General features: G+C 39.9%; 4 non-coding genes across 4 annotated transcripts; all 4 read right to left on the minus strand.

Annotated features, from left to right (window-relative positions):
* Nucleotides 1-2,164: 2,164 nt before the first annotated feature.
* On the minus strand, nt 2,165-2,244 carry TRNAL-UAG (transfer RNA leucine (anticodon UAG)). The gene has a single exon. It is a non-coding gene; the product is annotated as a tRNA-Leu (tRNA).
* A 1,653-nt stretch (nt 2,245-3,897) lies between these two features.
* On the minus strand, nt 3,898-3,977 carry TRNAL-UAG (transfer RNA leucine (anticodon UAG)). Its single transcript has one exon. It is a non-coding gene; the product is annotated as a tRNA-Leu (tRNA).
* A 5,358-nt stretch (nt 3,978-9,335) lies between these two features.
* Nucleotides 9,336-9,415, minus strand: TRNAL-UAG (transfer RNA leucine (anticodon UAG)). Its single transcript has one exon. It is a non-coding gene; the product is annotated as a tRNA-Leu (tRNA).
* A 9,923-nt stretch (nt 9,416-19,338) lies between these two features.
* Nucleotides 19,339-19,418, minus strand: TRNAL-UAG (transfer RNA leucine (anticodon UAG)). The gene has a single exon. It is a non-coding gene; the product is annotated as a tRNA-Leu (tRNA).
* Nucleotides 19,419-19,617: the final 199 nt, after the last annotated feature.

Here is a 19,617-nt window from a genome sequence, read left to right on the forward strand (position 1 = left end):
CTTAAGTTAGTTTTAGATATTTTAAGAAATCATCAAATTTAGTTCTTTAGTAAAGAAGACTAGAGAGAGTATTAGTCTTAGCTAAATAGTTTTTAGAACTAACTATTTCCATACGACCTAAGTTTCATAGCATTGTAAGCTAGTATTAAAGTTTTTGATATGGAAATAAAGTTCGATATTACGATTGGTGCCGACATAGATGTTGACACTGATGTCAACAAGGACACCATCATGTCAACTAATGCATATCAATGCTTAACTAGAATTCTCTTGTATTATGAAAATCCATCGTAAAGAAAGATATATAAAAATCGCATTGAATAGGGATTTTACCCAAAAATAAAGAAAAGAAAAAAAAGTGCATGAACACTTTTGATGACATTGAATATGACCTTCCATAAGACATTTCTTGATTACTATAATTAGTTAGGGATTTATGGTACTCAATGTGAAAAAAATTATCTTGGGTGAGAATTGATTTTAATAAAAAGAAGTTCTTGTTTATAAAGTGTTGTCGTTCTCTTTCTCTCTCTTCTTTTTATCTCTCTTACCAAGTATAGTTAACATAGCAAAGACAATATGTGCATACATAATTACTATAAACTCCAGCATGAAGATATAGGATCATACGAGGTGAAACGGATATCCCATGGGTTCTCCGCTTCTAACTAAATAATCATTCTTTTCCTTTTTTTGTTCTCTTAGTTTTATTTTATTTTAGCATAACTTAGGAATGTTTTATATCCTTGAAATGTAATAAGTATTTATGAAAGATATACTTTTTTTTTTCTCTCCCACTATGTTAAATTAGATCCGACTAGTTTTTTTTTTAATCCTTACATATGAGGTGTGGTGTCGATTAATATAAACATAAGATCACACGCAACAAACATATGAAAGTCTAGTGTTATCATCATGCATATTCCCATCAATACCATGAAGTTGATGTTCATGTGTATAAACGCTAAGATTGTCGTTTGCCTAAACCACATACAAGAAGTGGTAGATCATAACCCAACTATGAGTAAAACCCATGATTGTTAACCATGATAGATTGTATCTTATGCATATAATATATCATTCAAAATCAAACTTTAGTTTTGTGCATCAAAAAAAGGTTTGTTATCAATGCCTCCTCTCATAGTTGGTCGTCGCTAAGTCGTAATATGAATAATAAGATATCTTGTTGAATCCCATCTCTATGGCACAAGTGTACAACCACCCATGTACAAAAATCTTTCACATGTTATCACTTTCGACAAACTCTAATTGTATCCTCATTGGATGTCAATTTGAAGATCTCCTTGGAAGTCAGGAGACAAATCATGAACTATAGAAAAAAATGTAGGTATAAATTTGTAGTCTATCATCATTCAAAAATCCTATGTATTAAATTGTTCTATTAGATACTTAAGGAATTTTCATATGCTTGTGGTCAGGAATTCGGATATGCCAACTCTCATAATTTTTTTCACATAATCAACTATGATATATTCTTAATTGAATATGTAAAGAGATATTATTGGTTTGTATCCTTATAAGCATATATGAACGAGATGTTTGTGATGAATGCTTGTTTCAACTCGATTTAAAGAATAAGACTTAGATTGAGATGAAGAGTTTAGATGATCGAGTATTATTCCCGAACGATAATGATCATCAAATATTCTCGATCTCAGCTCATAACACTCGATGCATGATAATCGTATATATCTCATTAGCACATGGTCAAATCATGCTAATTAGACTATAGAAAATAATTATTTTAGAAGAATAGCCAAACAATCACAATATTTTTGTCATTATAGATCATCCTAAATTTGAGTTGAACCACAATATTTTTATCATTATAGATCATCCTAAATTTGAGTTGAACGTAAAAACAATAAAGTGAGAGAAAATAAAATAAAAAAATTATGTAATTTGATATAGACTTTGATTCCGATGGATTAACTTTATAACTTTGACATTTAACTATGCTTCCTTTTGTAAAACTCTTTTCAAAAATTTTGATGTATAAAATTATAATAACTCTCATATTGTGTCCAAATAAAATAAAAATAAAATAATTTGATGATCGACTATATTTCACTTTACCATTTTTATTTATTTTATTATTAAAATTTTATTAATAAAACATATTTAAAAAATACTTTTTTTTTTTTGACAGCTGTGGGATTTGAACCCACGCCCTTTCGGACCAGAGCCTAAATCTGGCGCCTTAGACCACTCGGCCAAACTGTCGGTATATTGATTCGTTGTGGATGATAGATTATTTCTTGCCATTTCATGGCTTTGTTATGTATTAGCAGCTAGTGATTCCAGCTGAAGCCATTTCTGTGAGGACCTAAGATCACTAACTTCATTAAGATCATGGCGAAGGCACAACTTCATTAGTAGGATGTGGAAGTCAGTTGCCGACATTTAATCGGGAAATTTTGTTTGGCTTGGCTAGTGAAATCCAAGACCAGCCAGCCATTGTTCATCCTACAAATGTTTTATATCCTTATTTTATTTTAGCATAACTTAGGAATGTTTTATATCCTTGAAATGTAATAAGTATTTATGAAAGATATACTTTCTTTTTTTATTTTCTTCTTCCACTATGTTAAATTAGATTCGACTAATTTTTTTAAGTAATCCTTACAAATGAGATGTGGTGTCGATTACTATAAACATACGACCACACGCAAGAAACACATGAAAGTCCAATGTTATCATCATGCATATTCCCATCAATACTATGAAGTTGATGTTCATGTGTATAAACGCTAAGATTGTTGTGTGCCTAAACCACATACAAGAAGTGGTAGATCATGACCCAACCATGAGTAAAACCCATGATTGTTAACCATGATAGATTATATCTTATGCATATAATATATCATTCAAAATTAAACTTTAGTTTTGTGCATCAAAAAAAAGTTTGTTATCGATGCCTCATCTCATAGTTGGTTGTTGCTAAGTTGTAATATGAATAATAAGATATCTTTTTTGAATCTCATCTCTCAGGCATCTTTGACATGTTATCACTTTCGACACACTGGATGTTAACTTAAAAATCTCCATGTTTGGAAGTCATGAGACAAGTCATGGACTATAGAGAAAAATATGGGTATAAATTTACGACATATCATCAGTCAAAAATCCTATGTATTAAATTATTCTATTAGATACTTAAGGAATTTTGATATGCTTGTGGTCAGGAATTCGGATATGCCAACTCTTTTTTTTTTTTTCTTTCACATAATCAACTATGATATATTCTTAATTGAATATGCAAAGAGATATTATTGGTTTGTATCCTTATAAGCAGACATGAATGAGATGTTTGTGATGGATGCTTGTTTCAACTCGATTTAAAGAATAAGAAGATGAAGAGCTTAAGTGATCGAGCATTATTCCTAAACGATAATAATCATTAAATATTCTTGATCTCAGCTCATAACACTCGATGCATGATAACCGTATATATCTCATTAGCACATGATCAAATCATGCTAATTAGACTATAGAAAATAGTTATTTTAGAATAATAGCCAAACATCCATAATATTTTTGTCATTATAGATCATCCTAAATTTGAGTTGAATGTAAAAATAATAAAGTGAGAGAAAATATATATAAGAAAAAAAACTATGTAAGTTTGAGATAGACTTTGATTCCGATGGATTAACTTTATAACTTTGACATTTACCTATGTTTTGTTTTGTAATTTTTTTTTTTCAAAAATTTTGATGTATAAAATTATGATAACTCTCATATTGTGTCCAAATAAAATAAAAAAAATAAAAAAAAATTATTTGATGATCAACTATATTTCACTTTACCTTATTTATTTATTTTATTATTAAATTTTCATTAATAAAACATGTCTAAAAATATTTTTATCTTTTTTGATAGTTGTGGGATTTAAACCCACGCCCTTTCGGACCAGAGCCTAAATCTGGCGCCTTAGACCACTCGGCCAAACTGTCGCAATATTGATTCGTTGTGGGTGACAGATTATTTATTGCAATTCCATGGCTTTGTTATGTCTTAGCCACTGGTGATTCCAGCTGAAGCCATTTCTATGACCTAAGATCACTAACTTCATCAAGAACATGGCAAAGGCATATGATCTTGTCGATTACGGAGGACTGATGATAGAGAAAGTTGCATGATATGAACTTACTGAAATAATTATAGGGGGCACAGTAGCTAAAGTACCATAACACTCTTAAAACTCAACATAATAAGAATATCATGGATTAGTAGGATGAACAATGGCTGGCTGGTCTTGGATTTCACTAGCCAAGCCAAACAAAATTTCCTGATTAAAGCTAGATTATCGAATTAGGTTGGTCGACTTGGTAGCCATATATTGGTTGAACATTCAACTGGAGTGTCTGATGGAACCTAAATGTTGCAAACCATATTCATTTAGCTAAGATCATGCAACTCAGTCTCTCCACGTAAAGGTAGAACTTAGTTTGATGTTCGAGGAGGTCTGACTTACGACATAGGCCACTATTTATAGGGGTTGAGCTTGATACTTTCACTACTCGCTCATTCCTTATCTTCGAAGAACCTTAAAAAGAGGGGGACATGTGGCACTATCCGAATATCTTTGAGTGCATGGTCGATACAATTGCAACTTCGAGGTGCAGGATTTGACCACGTCAACAGAAATGCAGGCGGTTAAGATGCGTGATTAATTGTCAAATCACGATAAGGTATGTGATCGCTTGGATTCTCATGCCAACCGAGGAATGCCCATTGCACCCGATTATGTTGGCCCAACATGAACCATCGTGCTAACCATGTCGACTCATCGTGCGCAACTATGCTCGACCATATCAACCCATCATATGCCACCGTGCCTTGCCATGTCAACCCATTGCGCCCCCACCACGCTTGGTCGTGTTGACCCATCGTGCACCCACCACAATGTTGACAACGGATGCCAATTGAACAATACTTCCCAATCAGATTCCTCCTATGCTCCTTTGCTCAAGAAGTGGGGGGCATGTGTTATGGTAAAAATGACATGGCGTCAACTCCACGTGGCACCGTGTCAATCTGACACATCGGCTCTACTTGGTTGAGGAGCCAGCACGAGTCACCACTTCTACAACTTTGTATGAAGGGCATAATAACTGTCCGATTCTAACTGATGCGATCCACATAGTCAACACATTAGTGACACCTAGCCAACGTACAAATAACACTCGACTAACACATTGGTGACACTTAGCCAACATGTGTTATAGGGGTTGAGCTTGATACTTCCACTACCCGCTCATTCCTTATCTTCAAAGAACCTTAAAGAGAGGGGGACATGTGGCACTATCCGAATATCTTTGAGCGCATGGTCGATACAATTGCAACTCCGAGGTGCAGGATTCGACCACATCAATAGAAATGCAGACGGTTACGATGCCTGATTAATTGTCAAATCACGATAAGGTGTGTGATCGCTTGGATTCTCATGCCAACTGAGGAATGCCCATTGCACCCGATTATGTTGGCCCAACATGAACCATCGTGCTAGCCTTGTCGACTCATCGTGTGCAACTATGCTCGACCATATCAACCCATCATATGCCACTGTGCCTAGCCATGTCAACCCATTGCGCCCCCACCACGCTTGGTCCACCCATCGTGCACCCACCACAATGTTGACAACGGATGCCAATTGAACAATACTTCCCAATCAGATTCCCCCTATGCTCCTTTGCACAAGAAGCGGGGGACATATGTTATAGTAAAAATGACATGACATCAACTCCATGTGGCAGCGTGTCAATCTGACACATCGGCTCTACTTGGTTGAGGAGCCAGCACGAGTCACCACTTCTACAACTTTATATGAAGGGCATAATAACTATCCGATTCTAACTGATGCGATCAACATAGTCAACACATTGGTGACACCTAGCCAACCTACAAATAACACTCGACTGACATGTAAATGAGACTTGGTCGACACATCGGCAACATCTGGTAGACACGTAAGTCGGTGGTCACCAGCACATGACCTCCTCCGATATGTGACAAAAAGGACAACGGTTACAACTGACCATTGCACACGCACTATCACGTGGGCAATAGAAACGATAGTTCGACATAGGTAGAGAGTAATTGTGGCCGAGTCTTTCACTTACTTTGGGATGGGAAGGGGTTGAGTTGGAGAAAGAAAGGGTACCATACACCACACTCTGTAATCCTGCATGTTGCATCGCCATTCTCTGTAATCCATTTCTCCTTTTTAAAGGACTCTTCAGTCTCCTCTACCTTGCAGCTGGAAAGCACCAAACACATATAATGTGCACTCGTTGCTTGAAGCAATTGCTTAGCATATCTCGTCGTCAGCAGTCAAACAAAGTACCCCAAAGTCATCTAAGGTTTTGAAGGGCTGTAGTGTCTCAACAAAAGTCGAGTATTGACCAGCCCAAGTAAAGGTTTTGTTTAGTTCCTTTTTGGCTGTCAGCGCTCGTCTAGTGAGAAGAGGGTTCAATTGGATATGCCAATGACGCTCGTCCATCATCAGTTTCCAATGACAATTCTATGCTTTAAATTATTCTATTGGATACTTAGTGAATTTTAAGTCCTCCTAAATTTGGATATGCAAACTCTTATAATTGTTTTCCCATAATCAACCATGATATATTTTTGATTGAATCTGCAAAGAAATATTACTGATTTGTATCATTATGAGCAGCTTAGGTGATCGATCGTTATTCTTGAACGATAATGATCATCAAATACTTTCGATCTCGGCTCATAACACTCTTGGATAATCGTATATATCTGATTGGCACATGATCAAATCATGCTAATTAAACTATAAAGAATCGTTACTTTAAAAGAATAGTCAAACAATCATAATATTTTTGTTCATCCTAAATTTGAGTTGAATGTAAAAATAATAAAGTGATAGAAAATAAAAAAGAACTATGTAAGTTTGATATAGACTTTGATGGCAAAGGATTAACATTATAACTTTGATATTTAACTATGCTTCGTTTTGCAAACCTTTTTTTTTCCAAAAATTTTATGTATAAAATTATGATAACTCTCATTGTGTGTCCAAATAAAATAAAAAAATTTATTTGATGATAAAATATGTTTCACTTTACCATTTTTATTTATTATATTATTAAAGTTTCATTAATAAAAAATATAAATAAGTTTTTTTTTTTATAGCTGTGGAATTTGAACCCACGATCTTTCGGACCAGAACCTAAATCTGACGCCTTAGACGACTCGATTTAAAGAATAAAACTTAGATTGAGATGAAGAGCTTAAGTGATCGAGCATTATTCCTGAATGATAATAATCATTAAATATTCTTGATCTCAACTCATAACACTCGATGCATGATAACCGTATATATCTTATTAGTACATGATCAAATCATGCTAATTAGACTATAGAAAATAGTTATTTTAGAAGAATAGCCAAACAACCATAATATTTTTTTCATTATAGATCATCCTAAATTTGAGTTGAATGTAAAAATAATAAAGTGAGAGAAAATATATATAAGAAAAAAAACTATGTAAGTTTGATATAGACTTTGATTCCGATGGATTAACTTTATAACTTTGACATTTACCTATGTTTTTTTTTTGTAATTTTTTTTTTCAAAAATTTTGATGTATAAAATTATGATAACTCTCATATTGTGTCCAAATAAAATAAAAAAATAAAAATAAAATTATTTGATGATAAACTATATTTCACTTTACCTTTTTTTATTTATTTTATTATTAAAATTTCATTAATAAAACATGTCTAAAAGTATTTTTGTAAAGTTTGATATAGACTTTGATTCCGATGGATTAACATTATAACTTTGACATTTAACTATGCTTTCTTTTGTAAATTTTTTTTCAAAAATTTTGATGTATAAAATTATAATAACTCTCATATTGTGTCCAAATAAAATAAAAAATAAAAATAAAATTATTTGATGATCAACTATATTTTACTTTACCATTTTTATTTATTTTATTATTAAAATTTTATTAATAAAAAATATCTAAAAATATTTTTTTTTTTGATAGCTGTGGGATTTAAACCCACGCCCTTTCGGACCAAAGCTTAAATCTGGCGACTTAGACCACTCGGCCAAACTGTCAGCACATTATTCTGTGATGGTGACACATTATTTCATTATTTAATTGTCGAGACAGATTGTTTACGGAAGAGATCGTCTTGACATCGACTCCATTGGATCTGCCTCTATTTTCAGTTTGATTAACGAAATTTAACACTAACAATGTTAATTTAATTTAGACAAACATAAGAGTTTTCGAGGTGGTACTTTGGAAAGGGAAGGGATTGAGTTGGAGAAAGAAAGGGTACCATACACCACACTCTGTAATCCTGCATGTTGCATCGACATTCTCTGTAATCCATTTCTCCTTTTTCATGGACTCTTCAGTCTCCTCTACCTTGCAGCCGCAAAGCACCAAACACAGTATAATGTGCACTCGTTGCTTGTAGCAATTGCTTAGCATATCTCGTCGTCAACGGGCATACATAGTACCCCACAGTCATCTAAGGTTGTGAAGGGCTATAGTGTCTCAACAAAAGTCGAGTATTGACCAGCCAAGTAAAGGTTTTGTTTAGTTCCTTTTTGGCTGTCAACGCTCGTCCAGTGAAGAGGGTTCAATTGGATATGCCAATGACGCTCGTCCATAATCAGTTTCCAATGACAATTCTATGCTTTAAATTATTCTATTGGATACTTAGTGAATTTGAAGTCCTCCTAAATTTGGATATGCAAACTCTTATAATTTTTTTCACATAATCAACCATGATATATTTTTGATTGAATCTGCAAAGAAATATTACTGATTTGTATCATTATGAGCAGCTTAGGTGATCGATCATTATTCTTGAACGATAATGATCATAAAAAATTTTCGAGATAATCTCGGCTCACAACAATCGATGCACGATAAAATCGTATATATCTCATTGGCACATGATCTAATTAAACGATAAAGAATCGTTACTTTAAAAGAATAGTCAAACAATCATAATATTTTTGTCATTATAGATCATCCTAAATTTGAGTTGAATGTAAAAATAATAAAGTGAGAGAAAAAAAAAATATGTAAGTTTGATATAGACTTTGATTGCGATGGATTAACGTTATAACTTTGCTTCATTTTGCAAACCTTTTTTTTTTCAAAAAATTTTATGTATAAAATTATGATAACTCTCATTGTGTGTTCAAATAAAAAAAATTTATTTGATGATCAACTATGTTTCACTTTATCATTTTTATTTATTATATTATTAAAATTTCATTAATAAAACATATTTATAAGAACTTTTTTTGACAGCTGTGGGATTTGAACTCACGCCCTTTCGGACCAGAGCCTAAATCTGGCGCCTTAGACCACTCGGCCAAACTGTCGATTGTGTTAATTTTCTTTATACTATATATTTATTGAATTATCTTATGTTGTCTCCTAATAATTGCATGGCAATCTTTTTCTCTTATGTTAATCTGCACTGCACAGGATGACAACGATCGAAGCGATGCAGCAGAAGCGTAAATGCTGGAGAATGGCTGATAAGACTTGTGCTTTATCATCTTCCTCACTAATGTTTATGTTTGGCAAATGCAGTATAAGTACCTTCTGAGACGGTAACAGCAGCCAAGAACACTCCCAACCACCATCGCAGCCTATTCAGCTGCCGCCGTTACGGTCGCTGATGTTGTGCTCGACAACTTATCAGGAGGCTGAGTGCAGGCACCCCGGAGCTTTTCCGGCGATCCTTTATCATGTGAAGAACCTTTGGTGATAGCTTCTTCAGCAGAAGTCGGAAGGACCTGTTCATCCCTCTTGATACTTCCTGATGCTCCTCTGGCTTCGGCTTCAGGTGCATTCACCTTCTCGGTTCCAACAGTTGCCACCATAGAGTTCTCATTGATGTCATCAACGCCATGGACGGCCGCTCTCTCCGTGTTGTCTGCTTCTCTGTAGGACTGCACGAGACTCTGCTCACCAAAGCACAAGGTGGCACTGATCCTATTGTAGCGCTTGGATTAGCTTGCTCGAAGAAAGCTACAGCGTGAAGGATACACGAACTGCATGACAGGCGATCTTCCATATCCGATAAACTGGCTGTCGGTTTATGATGATTCCATCTCTGTAGTAGCAGCATCAACATTCCATCGCAGTTATGAAAGGGGAAGAAGGTGTGGTTAAAACATGAATCGATCTTTGACTCCGGCAGAGATTAATGCAGATGTCAAACCTGCCCTTTTAATTGTTCATTTGGTTCCTCATGGTCAAATCCTTCTCCTCCTATCAATTCGAAGTATCCAACAGAATATGGTAGTTTGGTAAGTCCTATAGTCCCTCGAAAAAATCAGGCTTGTTATCTCCTATTGAAACTATAAATAAGGGGCTGGACTTTGAAGTCAGCTGCACCACAAGAAAATCTAATTGTTTTCTTTAGGCTTTTCTTGTTCAGTAATTTTCGGTGTTTTATGGCCTTGGAACATATTCCAAAGGTATTTGTAATAGTCCCATTTTTTATAGTAGTGATTTGCTCCTCCTTCGTCCGTGGATGTAGGTCAATTGACCGAATCATGTAAATCTGATGTTCTTGTCGCTTTTATCTTTTCGCTTTATTGTCTTTGTTGGTTTGGTAAAATTACCCTTTGATAAATTTTTTGGGGCTAGCTCTAACAAACTAGTATCAGAGCCGGGTATCGAGATATTCGACAGAAATGTCAACTTCGGCATATGGCAATTCAAAATGGAGTTGATTTGGCACTTCAGGGAGTTGAGAACATTCCAGATGGTACGTGGAAGTATGCATCCAAGGAACATGGCTCAGGTGGGCTGGCCGCACAGAGGTGGCCTCGGGAAGCATGCATCCGAGGAACACAGCTCAGGCGGGCTGACTGCGTAGAGGTGGGCTCAAGTATGCATCCGAGGAACACAGCTCAGGCGGGTTGTCCGCACAAAGGTGGGCTCGGGAAGCATGCGTCCGAGGAACACAGCTCAGGCGGGCTGACCGCGCAAAGGTGGGCTCGGAAAGCATGCGTCCGAGGAACACGGCTCAGGCGGGCTGGCCGCACAGAGGTGGGCTCGGGAAGCATGCGCCCAAGGAACATGGCTTAGGCAGGCTGACCGCACAGAGGTGGGCTCGGGAAGCATGCGTTCGAGGAACACGGCTCAGGCGGGCTGACCGTGCAGAGGTGGGCTCGGGAAGTATGCGTCTGCGGGCTGACCGCACAGAGGTGGGCTCGGGAAGCATGCATCCGAGGAACACAGCTCAGGCGGGCTGACCGCGCAGAGGTGGGCTCGGGAAGTATGCATCCGAGGAGCTGCTTAGAGCGGCAATCTGTTATGCAGCAATCTGTGAACGGGGGTGGCTAAGTAAATCTTCATATGTGCGGGAGCCTAGGGGACGCCCTCGACGTGGAGTTGTTGGCTCTCGAGAGTCGGGATCGATAAGACCACGCTTCGGTATTCGCTCCGCGCACCCTTTGGCTGCCACGTCAAACCTCATTTATGGTGGGGTGATGTTTGCCTTGTCTGATGCGACGTGCTCCATGGGAAGGGCGACGATGGGCTGTCGCCCACTCCCCAGGAGACAAAGGGTCGCTACCGGCGGGATCTTCTCTATAAATAGGGCGTAGATGGTTTCCCGCATGCCTCTTACTGGCGATCTGTTTCGTTGCTCCTTCCGGACCTCATTGCTTCCGTTCCAGTCGACCCTTCTACCTTACCTTCTAAAGGTCAGTAAGGATGGCCTCACCTTCCTCCTCGACTTTACTCTCTTCCCCTTCCCCTTCTAGCAACATCGGGGAAAAGACACCGTCGCTGAGCCCCAACTCGTCCTCCAACGAGAAGGCAGCTTGGGCCCTGGAAACTCTGATGTGGCCGCACGACCTTGACTCCACAGTGAGCGAGTCATTGCTGGGCAACCTCCAGGAGCGCTACAGCATTCCGAAGGACTTTGTTCTTCTCGCCCGCGAGCCAGGGCAACGGGCATATGACCCGGTCCCCAAAGGTTTCGCCTTAACCCTGGATGCCCTTAAGGCGGGGTTACGTTTCCCTCTGCATCTAATCATTAGCTCCTGCATTTCCTGGTGGCGCATTTCTCCGTCACAGATGGCATCGAACTCTGAGCGCTATCTGGTGGCATTCTTGGGGGAGTGTCACTATGCCAACAATACCCCGACTCGGTCCCTTTTCCTGTCTTGCTTTCGGCTTTCCAAGGATCGGGGGGTTATTATTGTCAGCCCGGTCAGGCATCCGGGTTAGCGAGGCCCCTTCTAGCAACAAGGGATGGAAGAGACGTTTCTTTTATATTTGCTGTGTGAGGGGTTGGAATTTCGGGCTCCGATGGGCGGCACGCATGAACGATAACACCGCCCCAGCTTTGAATGACGACGAATACAGGGACCTTCGACAGCTCAAGGAGATTCTTCCCGCCTCCCGAGTCGTCCGGAACATGACCGAGCAATGGCTGATCGAGGTGGGTCTTAGCCCGATGCCTCGAGGTATGCCCGTAGTGGGTAGTTTAGGGTCTTTATGAATCATTTAGAATATTGATCAATGCCCATGTTTTCGCAGAGATAGTGAACCTTAGGTCAGTGCGCGGGGGGCGAGCTTCGTCAGCCTCATCCTTGCGCCCACCGATGGAGTCAAGGTTCAACTCAAAAGATGCACCGGTGGAGATCGAGGCCGGTCGACCTCGGAAGAAGGCAAAGACCTTTGTCGCGAAGGGATCCGACGTGGCAACGGCCTAGTCGAGAGGAACCGCTACTGGACCAGCCGATCACGCGGGGAGATGCCTTGGGCGGGGTGAAGCCGGCCCTAGTAGGGGAGGGGTGGGGAAGGCCCCTCAAGAGCCCTCCGTTCGCGAACTCTATCGCCTTCCCGTGGGCACGAAGGATGAGCCCTACGAGGTTCGGCCAATGGAAGACCCCCCGGAGGGTGAAGCCTCCAACCCGCTGGTGGCCCGCTGGGGTGGCCTGTCCCATGGGGACCGGATATGGGCCGACGGGGATTATGTGACCTTGTTCGTCTGCGGAGGGCTTTATCCCGACATGGCTTGGGAGTTGTACACCATGCCCTTGTTGGGAAATCATAAGGGGGCGACATCATATGCGCAGCGGAAGAACAAGAAAACAAAAATCCCCGATTCCCAAAAAGATGTTCGTCGTCGTGCGAAGATTGGTGCGCAAAAATCCGCAAAACACAAAACTGCGTATAGAGATTGTGTTACCTAGGGAGATCGTATATCCCTGTTTCCTTGCAGATCCTTAGGAGAGGGTGAAGGAGGTCAAGCGTCCTCCTCTCTAGCGGTGATCCACACAGCAGGGTTGCGACGACGCTCCTCAAAACTCCAGGCCTACTCTGAGGTGGAGAGGGAGAGGAGAATAGGAAGGGCAAGCAAAGACTCTAGCCTATGAGGCTGTGAATCCCTCCTATTTATAGAGATCCCGTGTCAAAACCCTAATGAGTCTTTTCCCTAGTGGGTATTGGATCTGCATCCAATAAGACAAGGGCTCCGTCGGATATCTCATATCCGAACCTCTACTCATCGCAATGCCTACCATATGTGTGTGACCCTCTAGGCCCAATATCGAGCTGGCCGTGAGTCATACCTGTCAGAACTCCTTCTGACTGAGTGAATTATTATCTCTGTAATAATTCACTCGACTCATCGACTACGGAAGTACTAGGCCACTACGCCGTAGTCCCTAGACGATACAGGGGAATCCAATCCATTGGACCTGTCTGTCCTCAGTTACCATGTACCTATAGTCCCTCATCCATCTAATATCCCAGAGACCGTATATCGAGCATGGTGCTGTCAGACCCATACGGTTTCTACTCGAGTCTCGCTCTAATCGGATTCTCCCGGAGAACTCTTTCTCTCTCAACCCGAATGACCCTGGCCAGGGATTTGTCTGAGCAAGATCACATGGGATATTCCTCTCATGATACCGAGAGTGGATGATCCTCTATCGACACTCAATAGCCCTCGTAAGGTCGACTACCACTCCCAATGACCAGCTGTACTAGATCTGGGAACAGCTAAACCTATAAGTCTGGTATCAAAGAGTGGAGCACTCATACAGGACATCCTTGGTGTCTCAAGTCTAAGAACCAGATACACCACTAGGACTACGGAATCGTTGTCTGACAATAAGGCATCATCAACCATCCAGCATTCCGTAAGCGGATCAATCAGTGAACTCATTCTCCAATGAGCACCTGTACTGTATCCCTAGTGTCCCTACACGAGCAGCTATGAGACCAGCTGCATCCATCATATGGACGGGTATACAGCACACCAGTCTATCCGGTTATCACGATGTCCCTCTCGAGTAACCTATGACCGGGATTATTTAGGATATGTGTTTAAAGGTGAATCGATCTCATTATCGTGATCTCATCACGATCCGATTCCCATTGCACAAATCCAAGGACATCACAATATATATGCATTTATGCAATAGTTATAAAGTGATATACGCCAAAATATAATAAGCAAAAAGATTCTGTATCAAGTCACACGTGCCATCACTCACGTGATTGGCTTGCTGGGCACCTATGACTAGCAATCTCCCACTTGACCTAAAGCCAATCACCTATGTGTCTGATCCCCATCAGACCCCTGTGACGCTCAAAGACAATCTGAGACAACGGCTTTGTCCATGGATCTACAATGTTATCTTCGGATGGAACTCTTTCCACTGCTACATCTCCTCGGGTTACGATCTCTCTGATAAGCTGGAACCTCCTCAGAACACTTCTGATGAGACCCGGGTTCCCTTATTTGAGTAATCGCCCCATAGTTGTCGCAATATAAGGAAGTCGACTTCTCGCTATTCGGAACGACTCCCAAATCTGTGATGAACATCTTCACCCAGACTCCCTCCTTTGCTGCATCTGATGCAGCAATATACTCCGCCTCTGTGGTCGAGTCAGCAGTGGTATCTTGCTTGGAACTCTTCCAGCACACTGCTCCTCCATTCAAGGTGTACACATACCCTGAATTCGACTTGCTATCATCGACATCAGACTGAAAACTTGAGTCAGTGTAGCCTTCAACCTTAAGGCTATTACCTCCATATACTAGTAAAAGATCCTTAGTCCTTCTCAAGTACTTAAGGATACACTTTACTGCTTTCCAGTGCTCCAAGCCTGGATCCGCCTAATACCTGCTCGTGACACTCAGAGCATGCGCTATATCAGGCCTAGTACATAGCATGGCATACATGATAGACCCTATTGCTGAAGCATAAGGTATCATATTTATGTTTGCCCTTTGGAATTTTCCATACCTTTTGACAATGGTTTCTATGTACCTGGACTGGGACAAGCCAAGCATCCTTTTGGATCTATCTCTATAGATTCTAATCCCCAAGATATAAGATGCTTCTCCTAAGTCCTTCATGGAGAAGTGTCTAGATAACCAAGCCTTTACTGTGGATAGCATTCCTATGTCATTCCCAATGATGAGGATGTCATCCACATATAACACCAAAAAGGTGATAGCGCTCCCACTTACCTTTCTGTATACACAAGGCTCATCTTCATTCTTAACGAAGTCATAAGATCTGATTGCCTCATCAAATCTTATGTTCCAACTTCGGGAAGCTTGCTTTAGTCCATAAATGGATCTAAGCAATCTACACACCTTATCTGGGCAGTTCTTGGACACGAATCCCTCAGGTTGCATCATATATACCTCCTCCTCCAGGTTCCCGTTGAGGAATGCGGTTTTCACATCCATCTGCCAGATCTCATAATCATAGTGTGCTGCAATAGCCAATAGAATTCTGATGGATTTTAGCATTGCTACGGGTGAGAAAGTTTCGTCGTAGTCAACACCTTGCCTTTGACGATACCCCTTAGCCACTAGCCTTGCTTTATAGGTCTCTACCTTTCCATCTACTCCGATCTTTTTCTTAAAGATCCACTTGCAACCGATGGGTACAATACCTTCGGGTGCATCAACTAGGTTCCAAACCTTATTGGAGTACATAGAATCCATCTCAGAATTCATGGCTTCTTTCCACTTCCCGGAGTCTATACTCATAATAGCCTCCTCGTAGGTCTGAGGATCAATATCCTCTACATCCTCTGCTCTAATATGTCCCACATATCTCTCAGGAGGATGGGATACTCTATCAGACCTGCGTAAAGTTGATACTTGTGTATTAGGTACCTGAACAGACTCGGGCTGTAGAGTGGTGCTTGAGCTTGGTTCCCTAACTTCGCTCAACTCTATCATTCTCCCACTGTCTCCGCCAAGAATGTGTTCCTTCTCAAGGAACACTGCTCTCTTAGCTACAAAGACCTTTTGGTCCTCGAGATGATAGAAATAATACCCACAAGTTTCCTTGGGGTATCCCACAAATTTGCATCGCTCTGTCCTTGATTCTAACTTATCGGGGTTGTGTCTTTTAACATGGGCAGAACAGCCCCAAATCTTAACAACCTTAAGATCAGGCTTCTTCCCTTTCCATATCTCATATGGTGTAGACACTACCGACTTAGTTGGAACTCTGTTCAGAAGGTAAGCTGCGGTTTCTAGGGCATATCCCCAGAATGAGATGGGTAGGTCAGCGAAACTCATCATGGACCGTACCATATCTAATAATGTACGATTTCTCCTTTCAGAGACACCATTGAGCTGAGGTGTATAAGGAGGTGTCCATTGGGATAATATCCCATGGTCCTTGAGGAAGTGAGTAAACTCTGTACTTAAGTACTCACCTCCTCGATCTGATTGAAGAGTTTTGATACTCTTTCCAGTCTGGTTCTCCACCTCATTCTTATACTCTCTGAATTTCTCAAAAGGCCTCGGACTTGTACTTCATTAAGTACACATATCCATACCTTGAGAAATCATCAGTAAATGTAATGAAGTAGGAGTAACCTCCAATGGTATGAGTTGACATGGGTCCACATACATCACTATGTATGAGTTCCAACAACTCAGTGGCTCTCTCTCCAGTTCCACTAAATGGAGAGTTGGTCAGTTTTCCACGAATGCAAGGCTCACAAGTTGCATATGACACATAGTCGAATGGATCTAGATATCCATCATTTAGCAACTTTTGAATCCTTCTTTCATGGATGTGACCTAGCCTACAATGCCACAGGTATGCATTGTTCAACTCATCTCGTTTCCTTTTGGACACATTTACATTCATGATATGTGGAGTGGTGTCTAACATAAATAAACCATTATGCAATGTTCCTTTCGTGATGATCTTATCATCTAATAATATCGAACAACCATTGTTCTCAAAAACAAATTTATATCCACTAACTGTTAAACATGAAATGGAAATAATGTTTTTGATAATAGAAGGAACAAAATAACATGCATCTAATGCAATAAAAGCTCCACTAGGCAGATGTAGAGCTACCTCGCCAACAGCTAATACAGCAACTTTTGCTCCATTACCCATCTTTAGGTCCATCTCGCCTCTCTCTAGTCTCCTAGGCCTTGCCAGAACCTGCAACGAATTGCATATATGATAAGCACTACCGGTATCTAATACCCATGTGTTATCATAAGAGTCTGACAAATGGAGACTGATCATGAATGTACCTGAAGCTTCATCAAGCTTTTGTTTCGCCCTTTCTGCAAGGTACTCTTTGCAGTTTCTCTTCCAGTGCCCATCTTTACCACAGTGGAAGCACTAGCCTTTGTCCTTTGTTGGGTCTTTCTTAGCAACCTTTGCTTTACCTTGTTTGCCCTTGCCCTTTCCCTTCTTTGAGCGCATGGTCGATACAATTGTAACTTCGAGGTGCAAGATTCGACCACATCAATAGAAATGCAGGCGGTTACAATGCATGATTAATTGTCAAATCACGATAAAGTGTGTGATCGCTTGGATTCTCATGCCAACCGAGGAATGCCCATTGCACCCGATTATGTTGGCCCAACATGAACCATCGTGCTAACCTTGTCGACTCATCGTGCGCAACTGTGCCCGACCGTATCAACCCATCATATGCCACCGTGCCTTGCCATGTCAACCCATTGCACCCCCACCACGCTTGGTCATGTTGACCCATCGCGCACCCACCACAATGTTGACAACGGATACCAATTGAACAATACTTCCCAATCATATTCCTCCTATGCTCCTTTGCTCAAGAAGTGGGGGACATGTGTTATGGTAAAAATGAAATGGCGTCAACTCCACGTAGCACCGTGTCAATTTGACACATCGGCTCTACTTGGTTGAGGAGCCAGCACGAGTCACCACTTCTACAACTTTGTATGAAGGGCATAATAACTGTCGGATTCTAACTGATGCGATCCACAGAGTCAACACATTAGTGACACCTAGCCAACCTATAAATAACACTCGACTAACATGTAAATGAGACTTGGTCACTCATTGACACCTAAGTCGGTGGTCACCAGCACATGACCTCCTCCGATATATGACAAAAAGGATAACGGTTACAACTGACCATTGCACACCCACTATCACGTGGGCAATGGAAACGATAGTTCGACACGGGTAGAGAGCAATTGTGGTCGAGTCTTTCACCTCATTACTACACAAGCCGTGTAACAAACGAATGTAATAGAGTGAAGGGCTATAGTGTCTCAACAAAAGTCGAGTATTTGACCAGCCCAAGTAAAGGTTTTGTTTAGTTCCTTTTTGGCTGTCAGCGCTCGTCTAGTGAGAAGAGGGTTCAATTGGATATGCCAATGACGCTCGTCCATCATCAGTTTCCGATGACAATTCTATGCTTTAAATTATTCTATTGGATACTTAGTGAATTTTAAGTCCTTCTAAATTTGGATATGCGAACTCTTATAATTTTTTTCACATGATCAACCATGATATATTTTTGATTGAATCTGCAAAGAAATATTACTGATTTGTATCATTATGAGCAGCTTAGGTGATCGATCATTATTCTTGAACGATAATGATCATCAAATACTTTCGATCTCGGCTCATAACACTCGGGTGGATAATCATATATATCTCATTGGCACATGATCAAATCATGCTAATTAAACTATAAAAAATTATTACTTTAAAAAAATAGTCAAACAACTATAATATTTTTGTCATTATAGATCATCCTAAATTTTGATTGCGATGGATTAACTCTATAACTTTGACATTTAACTATGCTTCGTTTTATAAATTTTTTTTTTTCAGAAATTTTATGTATAAAATTATGATAACTCTCATTGTGTGTCCAAATAAAATAAAATAAAAATATTTGATGATCAACTATGTTTCACTTTGCCATTTTTATTTACTATATTATTAAAATTTCATTAATAAAACATATCTATAAGTATATTTTTTGACAGCTGTGGGATTTGAACCCACGCCCTTTCGGACCAGAGCCTAAATCTGGCGCCTTAGACCACTCGGCCAAACTGTCTGTTATATTAATTTTTTTTTATACTTTATATTTATTGAATTATCTTATGTTGTCTCCTAATAATTGCATGGCAATCTTTTTCTCTTTTGTTAATCTGCACTGCACAGGATGACAACGATCGAAGCGTAAATGCTGGAGAATGGCTGATAAGACTTGTGCTTATCATCTCCCTCACTAATGTTTATGTTTGGCAAATGCA

This window comes from Musa acuminata, chromosome BXJ1-6 (assembly GCF_036884655.1).
Source record: "Musa acuminata AAA Group cultivar baxijiao chromosome BXJ1-6, Cavendish_Baxijiao_AAA, whole genome shotgun sequence".
In the NCBI taxonomy this organism is placed as follows: domain Eukaryota; kingdom Viridiplantae; phylum Streptophyta; class Magnoliopsida; order Zingiberales; family Musaceae; genus Musa; species Musa acuminata.